Source organism: Diuraphis noxia, unplaced genomic scaffold (assembly GCF_037042655.1).
Source record: "Diuraphis noxia isolate RWA-SAM2 unplaced genomic scaffold, SU_Dnox_SAM2 contig0001, whole genome shotgun sequence".
NCBI lineage: Eukaryota > Metazoa > Arthropoda > Insecta > Hemiptera > Aphididae > Diuraphis > Diuraphis noxia.
In genome coordinates this window covers 46587709-46595131 of record NW_028301711.1, presented here as the reverse complement: position 1 = coordinate 46595131, position 7423 = coordinate 46587709, and the positions used below count along the sequence as shown (strand labels likewise).

The 7423-nt window shown below is 31.8% G+C and overlaps 1 long non-coding RNA gene across 1 annotated transcript; it reads right to left on the bottom strand.

Moving 5' to 3' along the window:
- Positions 1 to 261: 261 nt before the first annotated feature.
- LOC149060774 (uncharacterized) lies at positions 262 to 5455 on the bottom strand. The gene is made up of 4 exons (XR_016189547.1): positions 5324 to 5455; positions 1946 to 2124; positions 1516 to 1663; positions 262 to 713 (listed from the first exon to the last, which is right to left on the bottom strand). It is a non-coding gene; the product is annotated as an uncharacterized LOC149060774 (long non-coding RNA).
- Between the last annotated feature and the right edge of the window lie 1968 nt (positions 5456 to 7423).

The window sequence follows — 7423 nt, the reverse complement described above, 5'->3', positions numbered from 1 at the left end:
AACGTGGTTTAATCTGCACTAATAATTCTTCTAAAACAAGTTTCGCTGGAAACGTTCATGGGAATTTAAACACAACTTTATACCTAACGTTAATATGCGTAACTCCGATAATTATGTTCCTATACATAATTGTATATCTATGTCTTATACCACTTATACGTTTATAATAGATTATTATAATAATATTATGAGAATATTTTATTTTTTATTTTTTTAAAATTTTTTTATTGATCTTACATTAACTTGTACAGCATCGGCCATTAGTTATTATATCAATTACAATTTTTACTATAATGAATACAATTTCTAAAATTATGTGATTTAAATTAAATTGTAATGAAAATGTTATTGAACAATTATTTTGTCTATAAAAGTCTCCTTCATTTAAATTCTGCTGTATAAACTACACGATCGTTCAAATACTGAAGTGGAAATGTGAGATAATGAGCGTGTTGCTATTTAGCAACGAAACATGTATAACAAAGTTCTTATAGTTTCAAGTATACGTATGTAATCGGCGTCGGGGTACTTTGTAGAACAATAGACAATTAATGTATTGATGTGACTAACAATGAGTGAGAACAGAAGGGCTTCCATATTAATCAATTGAAAAACAAAACAATAGGCACAGAATCGCTAAAACATCCCTTTTAACCGCATGCCAAAAACAAAAAGCGCACTTCTCGAACTTATCTTCCCAGGTTCAAAGGCGTCTGAAAAAACATTAAGTATAATATGTTATAACTTATAAAATAGGTATCTACTGTATTAAGTGTGTTGTATAAATTGTATAAGTGATTGTAAAATAACTATACAGCACGCGGACCAAAGTGTTGTATAGTAAACGACTATACGACCCTCGGCGCGGGCATATAGCATTGCATAGACGGAAATTGGAGGGTTATTGCTTGCAGGTATTATTTGAGGGGATTAAAAAAGATACTTTTGTAGTTTTGGCATCACCCCACGACAACAAAAAAAAGGGTGTGGGACAGCAAAATAAAAATGAGTATACTAAATTGCATGAGTTTAAAACCTACGCAGTTTTGTTTTACCTACGGCTGTAGTTTTTTTATTTCACATTCCTATTTTTTAAATATTTAATTTCTGCAAACCCTTGTATATAGAAAAAAATTATAACAGTAAGATCAAAGAATGTCTATGTCTAATTTTTAATAAGAATATACAAATTAAATTAACAATACTTATATTGAGTTAGCATTCTAAAATTATGGGTCGTTGTTGAAATGAACAAAAGCTTTGTTAAATTTAACGAAAACAATAGAAATTTAAGAAAAATTATTGTTCATTTAATAAAATGAAATAGATTTAGAAATTAAAAACTAACAAATAATTTTGTTGGACTAAATGGGAATTTCAGCAAATTAATAATATACAGTTTGTTAATCTAGTAATTAACTATATGTAAATTTTAAAATCAACAAACGCGTCTGTTGGCCATATGTTAACAATGATTTTGTTGATTTAATTGTTATTATTTTTAATTTTACCTACATTTTTCTTTCTGTACAGTGAATTCGCTTCACAGTTGATATAATCAAGTATCAACGTCAACTTGAATGATGCTGAGTCTCCATTTATTAATTAATTATTAATGAGGGACTTAGATTCGACACTTGGGCGCAGCCTCACATATTGGGAACTGAAATCAAAGTATGGACAATTAAACATGGAACTTATGAGAGCCTGCAACTAGCAAAGATAATTCGTTGAATTAATTTTGGATACGTTAAATAAAATGTTTGCTGCAGCAATTAAAAAAATTATAGAAATATATGTTTATTCATAGAATACAAGTATTATATACTTCAGATGACAATAATCATTATATTATATTTTACTTTAAAATCTATTATTTATAATACACAATGTATAATTATTTAAACTAATTTATTATTATGCTAATTTTTGTGCAAATATATACCTTGAATGGATACAGACATATCTATTGTTGATAAAAAAGTAGACGGTGTACTGTGCATGTATAAAAAGTTATATCCGCATAGCAGCTGTCACAATCAGACAACGTCTAATTAATTTTCATCAGTAAGTTGAACAAATGCAAATCCTCGGCTTATGCTGGTTTACGTTGTGCCGTTGTAGCTATAATATAAACAAAAGATTGACAATTCGATATCAACTATCGATTGTTGTTTTGTACTCTGGAAGTATTATAATTTATAAATAACTCGTTCAATGTTACAGATACCGATTTCCAACGCCGAATTGTTTATTCAATATGTTGTTTCACATTTACTCACATTTTTTCATTAATTGTTTTACGGTAGGTGGATTGGTATCTATACCAATCCGTTATTGGACACCGACCACCATTAGTTGTATGGTATAGCATAATATTAACTACACGAATACTCGCGCACGTGGATTCTTCGATTCATATAGAGCAGCGGTTCCCAACCTTTTAAGCAGGCGGTACCCTATTGTTTGTACAAATTTTGTTAGGTGCTATTCTGTAAATATCACGAGGAATGTGATAAAAATAAACACTAGTTTTCATTCATAACTGATTTAAATAATTGTATCGAACATATTATTAACAAATTATAATTTTATATTTGAAAATAAAAAACAAAAAATTCCGTTTTAATAGTGAAAAACTAATAATTAATGAGATATTTGAGGCTGTTTATTATTGGAAAGTTTGGCAATATTTTTATCTGTTTTGATCTATTATTGAATTATTCGACACATATTAGAAACACTATTATTTAATATTAGATATACAGATAGTATTCTAAGTAATTTTGTACGTAAGATAATTTTTTGTCTTTTCAACTACAATACATTTTTTTTTAAAATATATAATTTAATATTTTTTTTCATTCTCGGATGAGCCATGCATGGCTCCCCTTAAATGAGCTCCTTTTGCACAGGTTGGGAACCGCTGACTTAGAGTGTCAGTGATGATGTGTGTGTGTGTGGGGGGGGTTAATTTTGGGGTTCCTAAAAATGATATCGGGCCAGGCAATGACAACTGACTTTGCCCGCCTCTCCCCAAGTACGGCGTCGAACATTAATCATAGACAGTACAAGACAATATACAACAGATATTACATATATCGTTAACACTGTCGGCGGCGGCAGTGATGGTGGCTGTCGCAAAAGGGGCAGAATATGGTTAATAAATTTAAAAACAATATTTACATGTATTTATATTTTGTTGTATTACGACGACGAAAATATAAAATATCGCGCGCGGTGGCTGTCAGCGGCGCGGCGCTCGGCTTGTGCCCGGCCGCCACCGCCGCTCTGTGGTGGTCCCAGGACGCAACATAATAATATTGTACCATATTATGATACAACGGCGAGCGGCAATGGTAATAATAATAATTCAGTGACACACAAGCCGGCCGGTAGTCGCGGCGGCAACGATGATGAGGGCGGTATGTGTCACGTGCTACTCGGTCCGTACACGCGCGGTTACGACGTTTAATAATAATATTTATACCTGACGCGCCCGCATCGTCAGCATTATACCTGCGCCGTCGGAGCAGCTGAGTTTTCACCTGTACGGTCGGCGGCTGCGGTGGCGACGTCGTCGTGCGATTGCGACGCGCGGATCCGCCGAGACTTTTTGGGGACGCCGCCGCGTCGCGTGTCCTGCCGACTGCTGTTCGCAGCCGTCCGGGATAGACCGCGCGACGTGTTTTCCATATAGTTACCAGTGTTACCACACCTCCACCACACCGCCGGTAATTATTACAAAACACGCGACAATTCATGATATTGTGCGACGCAATGGGTGTTGATTCGTCGGCGGTGGAGGTGGTGCGTCGATACGCTATTTTCACCGCGGATACTAGATACATATTATTGCAGTTGATCTATACAAACATTTTGATCTGTTTTCGGGATATTCGTACACCTTTTTAAACTTTTCTGAATGAAACCAGTTAGAAAGGGGGGAGGTTGGGAGGTTCTGGTCGCCTCCCCACCTTCGTATACAACAATTTATTAAGTACCTACATTTATTCGATTTCGAATACAACGAGAGGCAGTTATCGACTAATAATTATTTCGATTTTGTGGCAGGTATCGCATTGTGATCAAACAACTGTGAAAAACTTTTCGCAACGTTTGGCACATCAAACTGAGTTTGGGCACGATACTTTGTAAAATTCTGGTTACACAACTGTCTCGATCTGTCTCATCCCAGATATAAGAATATTTTATTTCATGAAAGGTATAGGTAGGTAAACCTATAATATAATATAAAATAAAAAATTACAAAATGTATAGATAAAATATGTTTGAGTATCGCTTAACACTAATCGACATTCTTCGAATAATATTTAAATATACGAGCTTAATTATCTAACTTTGGAGTTGTGAGAAATTGTTTGCGTATGAGAAGCGTGTACATAAAACCTCTACAGACTAAGCTTGTATTGTATTACGAACTTACCTATTGTTATATTATTATCGATATTACTATATTACTATAATATCAACAATATCAAAGATCACGTCATATAAGTGGCGGCTCTAGAGTTTGATTCTGGGGGGGTCCAAAAATATCACTCTTTTTTTTTAATATTTAATAATATATTTATTAAAATTAGTGCCACATATTACCCACATTAGTCAATAGTCATTATAAAAATACACAAAATTAAAAATATTACACAAAATAAAGATAAAAAATACATTACAATTTATAAAATAAAGTCTAATTTTCTATTTTTATTTTTAGCAAATCTATCAATTACTTTCTCTATATCTATAGATATGTCATATACATTGGAATTTGGAAAGATTTTTAGTAATTTTATTATAATTTTTGATTATAATAATGTTTTTTAAATTTTTTTCGTTTTATAAAAAAGTAGGTACTATCCGTAGAAACTTTAAACTTTTACAAAATGCTTAAATTGGAATTTTCTTTACATACATTAATTTTCAAAATATTTCGATCATTTTTAAGCTATTTATAGGAATTTGAAATATTTGGTTTTTAAGTTTTATTTTAAAAAAGTTGATAAAAAAAATTTTGGAGAGCCAAAATATTTAAAAATGTAAGGTACCGTATAAAATGGCTTACAGTAGTTTAAAAAACTTTAAAATACATATTATGTACTATATTTTATAGTAATTATTGAAAACATTAATCATAAAAACATTTTTTTTTTATCTAATTAATAATCTAAAAATTCTAATGTTATAATCACGCTATACTATAATAAACCGTGGTTATAATACAGTAAATACTTATTGAAATCAAATAAAGAGTTTAGAGTAAAGAAATTAATCAAATAATTTTATATGCTAAAATAATACGTACCATTACAACGTAAATTGCAAGCCGGAGATTAAATTTTTTACTATGGTAACTATATTGGTCGTCTGGTCGCTTAAAATCGCTGTTGTAAAATGAAGCTACAATCATTAAAACGATATTACTCTGAACTACGAAAAACGTCTGAACACATAGATACATAGAGAATTCTCGGAACAATTCATATCTATACGCCGCCGACGATAAAACACTCACAATAGAAAAAAGGTCAGTTCAGATAAATACTATCGCGGTCGGCCACGGGAAAACCCGAAATAATATAATGATATCATAAACGATATAATCCGTAATAGTAAAAGCGTATCATATTATATTAAACTCGCCTATTTTATTTTTTTTTTTGGATTTCGGGGGGGGGGGGGGCATGGCCCCCTGCGGCCCCTCCCCTAGAGCCGCCACTGCGTCATATTATATAACCATAAAATGTGTAAGCGACATGAATATACATTATGATTATGTTAATACATTTTTTATGTCATCACGAAAAACTTAAAACCCATCTAACCTCTTAGGATTCCCGTACGGTGTATGTGATGATTGATGGATACTTGGGTAGGTAATAATAATATAAAGTAGGATTACGTATGAAAATTCTTCAAAAATTAGTTTCAAATTGCAACGTGGTCGGGGGACCTTGTTACGATATTAATTATCCAGGGAAGGTTTTCTATTCCTCATGGATAAGTTTTCCGTAGTTGGAGGTTAGAGCACTGTGTATGAGGTATTTTATCAATAATAAGACACGTTTGGTTTATAGATCCATATTAATATTATTATTTATTATATTAAAAATAATACTTTACTAATGTAGATAATAAGTGTATTTGGTGAGTTCGATCTTGTTGATGGTGACTGTCGAACTAACTGCTGTGTGTCATTTTAATAATAATGTAATTATGTGCATGGGTAGAAAAGTGTTGAGTGTGTATATTATGTATTTGTCAATCATATAGTGTGTGTTAAGTGTGGGTATAATATTTATATGTATATATATATATATAATGGGTAACGAATTTTACAAAATATACGCAATGTAAAACGATCACCGTGTAGTATGACACACAACTGACGAACGTAATCGATGTTCATATCAAACGTGTCATTATCTTAACTACGTACACGTGCGATGTACGAACGCAATCGAGACATTTTATTACCGGAAAATATTATTATTATGATATACATACAAGTAATATGTTAGTATAATATAATATAATGATGAGATAAATGCTCAAGCTCTTTCGAATTACCGCGTCTTTCAGATTACCCCGTGTTCGGATAAAAATGAGACATTACTGTACTACACTTCCATTGTTTCATAACAATATATTATTCTAAACCTTTGTAGAGGGCACCGGTGCGATGCACGTCCGTGTGACCCTGTAACCACTCTACGTTAAATGCTATAAGCTTACAATCGTGACAGCTAATATAATATGATTTTCACTGATCAAACCAATATTAAGGGTCTTTATCAAGGAACAATATTTAGGCAATATGCATTTTAGTTGCCGCCACCCATTGCATTTAGTGTTAGTCGTCAATGATGATTATTGATTAGTGTGAGTGTGATTGCATGCGGGTACCGAGCTATCTTCACACGCACACACACGTCAACGGCACTGCAGATCAAAAATGAAAAACGTGATTTTTTGCTCAAACCACGATTTACAAGGAAAACATCGTAGAGTAGTCCGATTTGATTAATTTTTTTTTTTCGTTAAAAAGAGGACAATATTCTGTAGCACAAAAATAGAATTTTGAAAACCAAAGTTCAAGCGCTCTGTAAGAAGTGTTTATTATTAAAAAAATTCGAAATCGGATCATTCTACGAGGCATGAGAGTTTTTCCAGAAAATCGTGTTTTTAGCAAAAAGAATAGGTCACGCAGTCTATTTAAGTATGTATTATAATAATAATAATAATAATATTTTCTTTATTACGGAAATAAATTCCAATTACAGTTTTTTTTTTTCATATTTTATGTATATATAATATATTGTACACGTACATTAACAGTAAATGAGTTATATATAACAATAATTTTAATAACAATGATAATAATAATAATAAAAATAACTTTAAA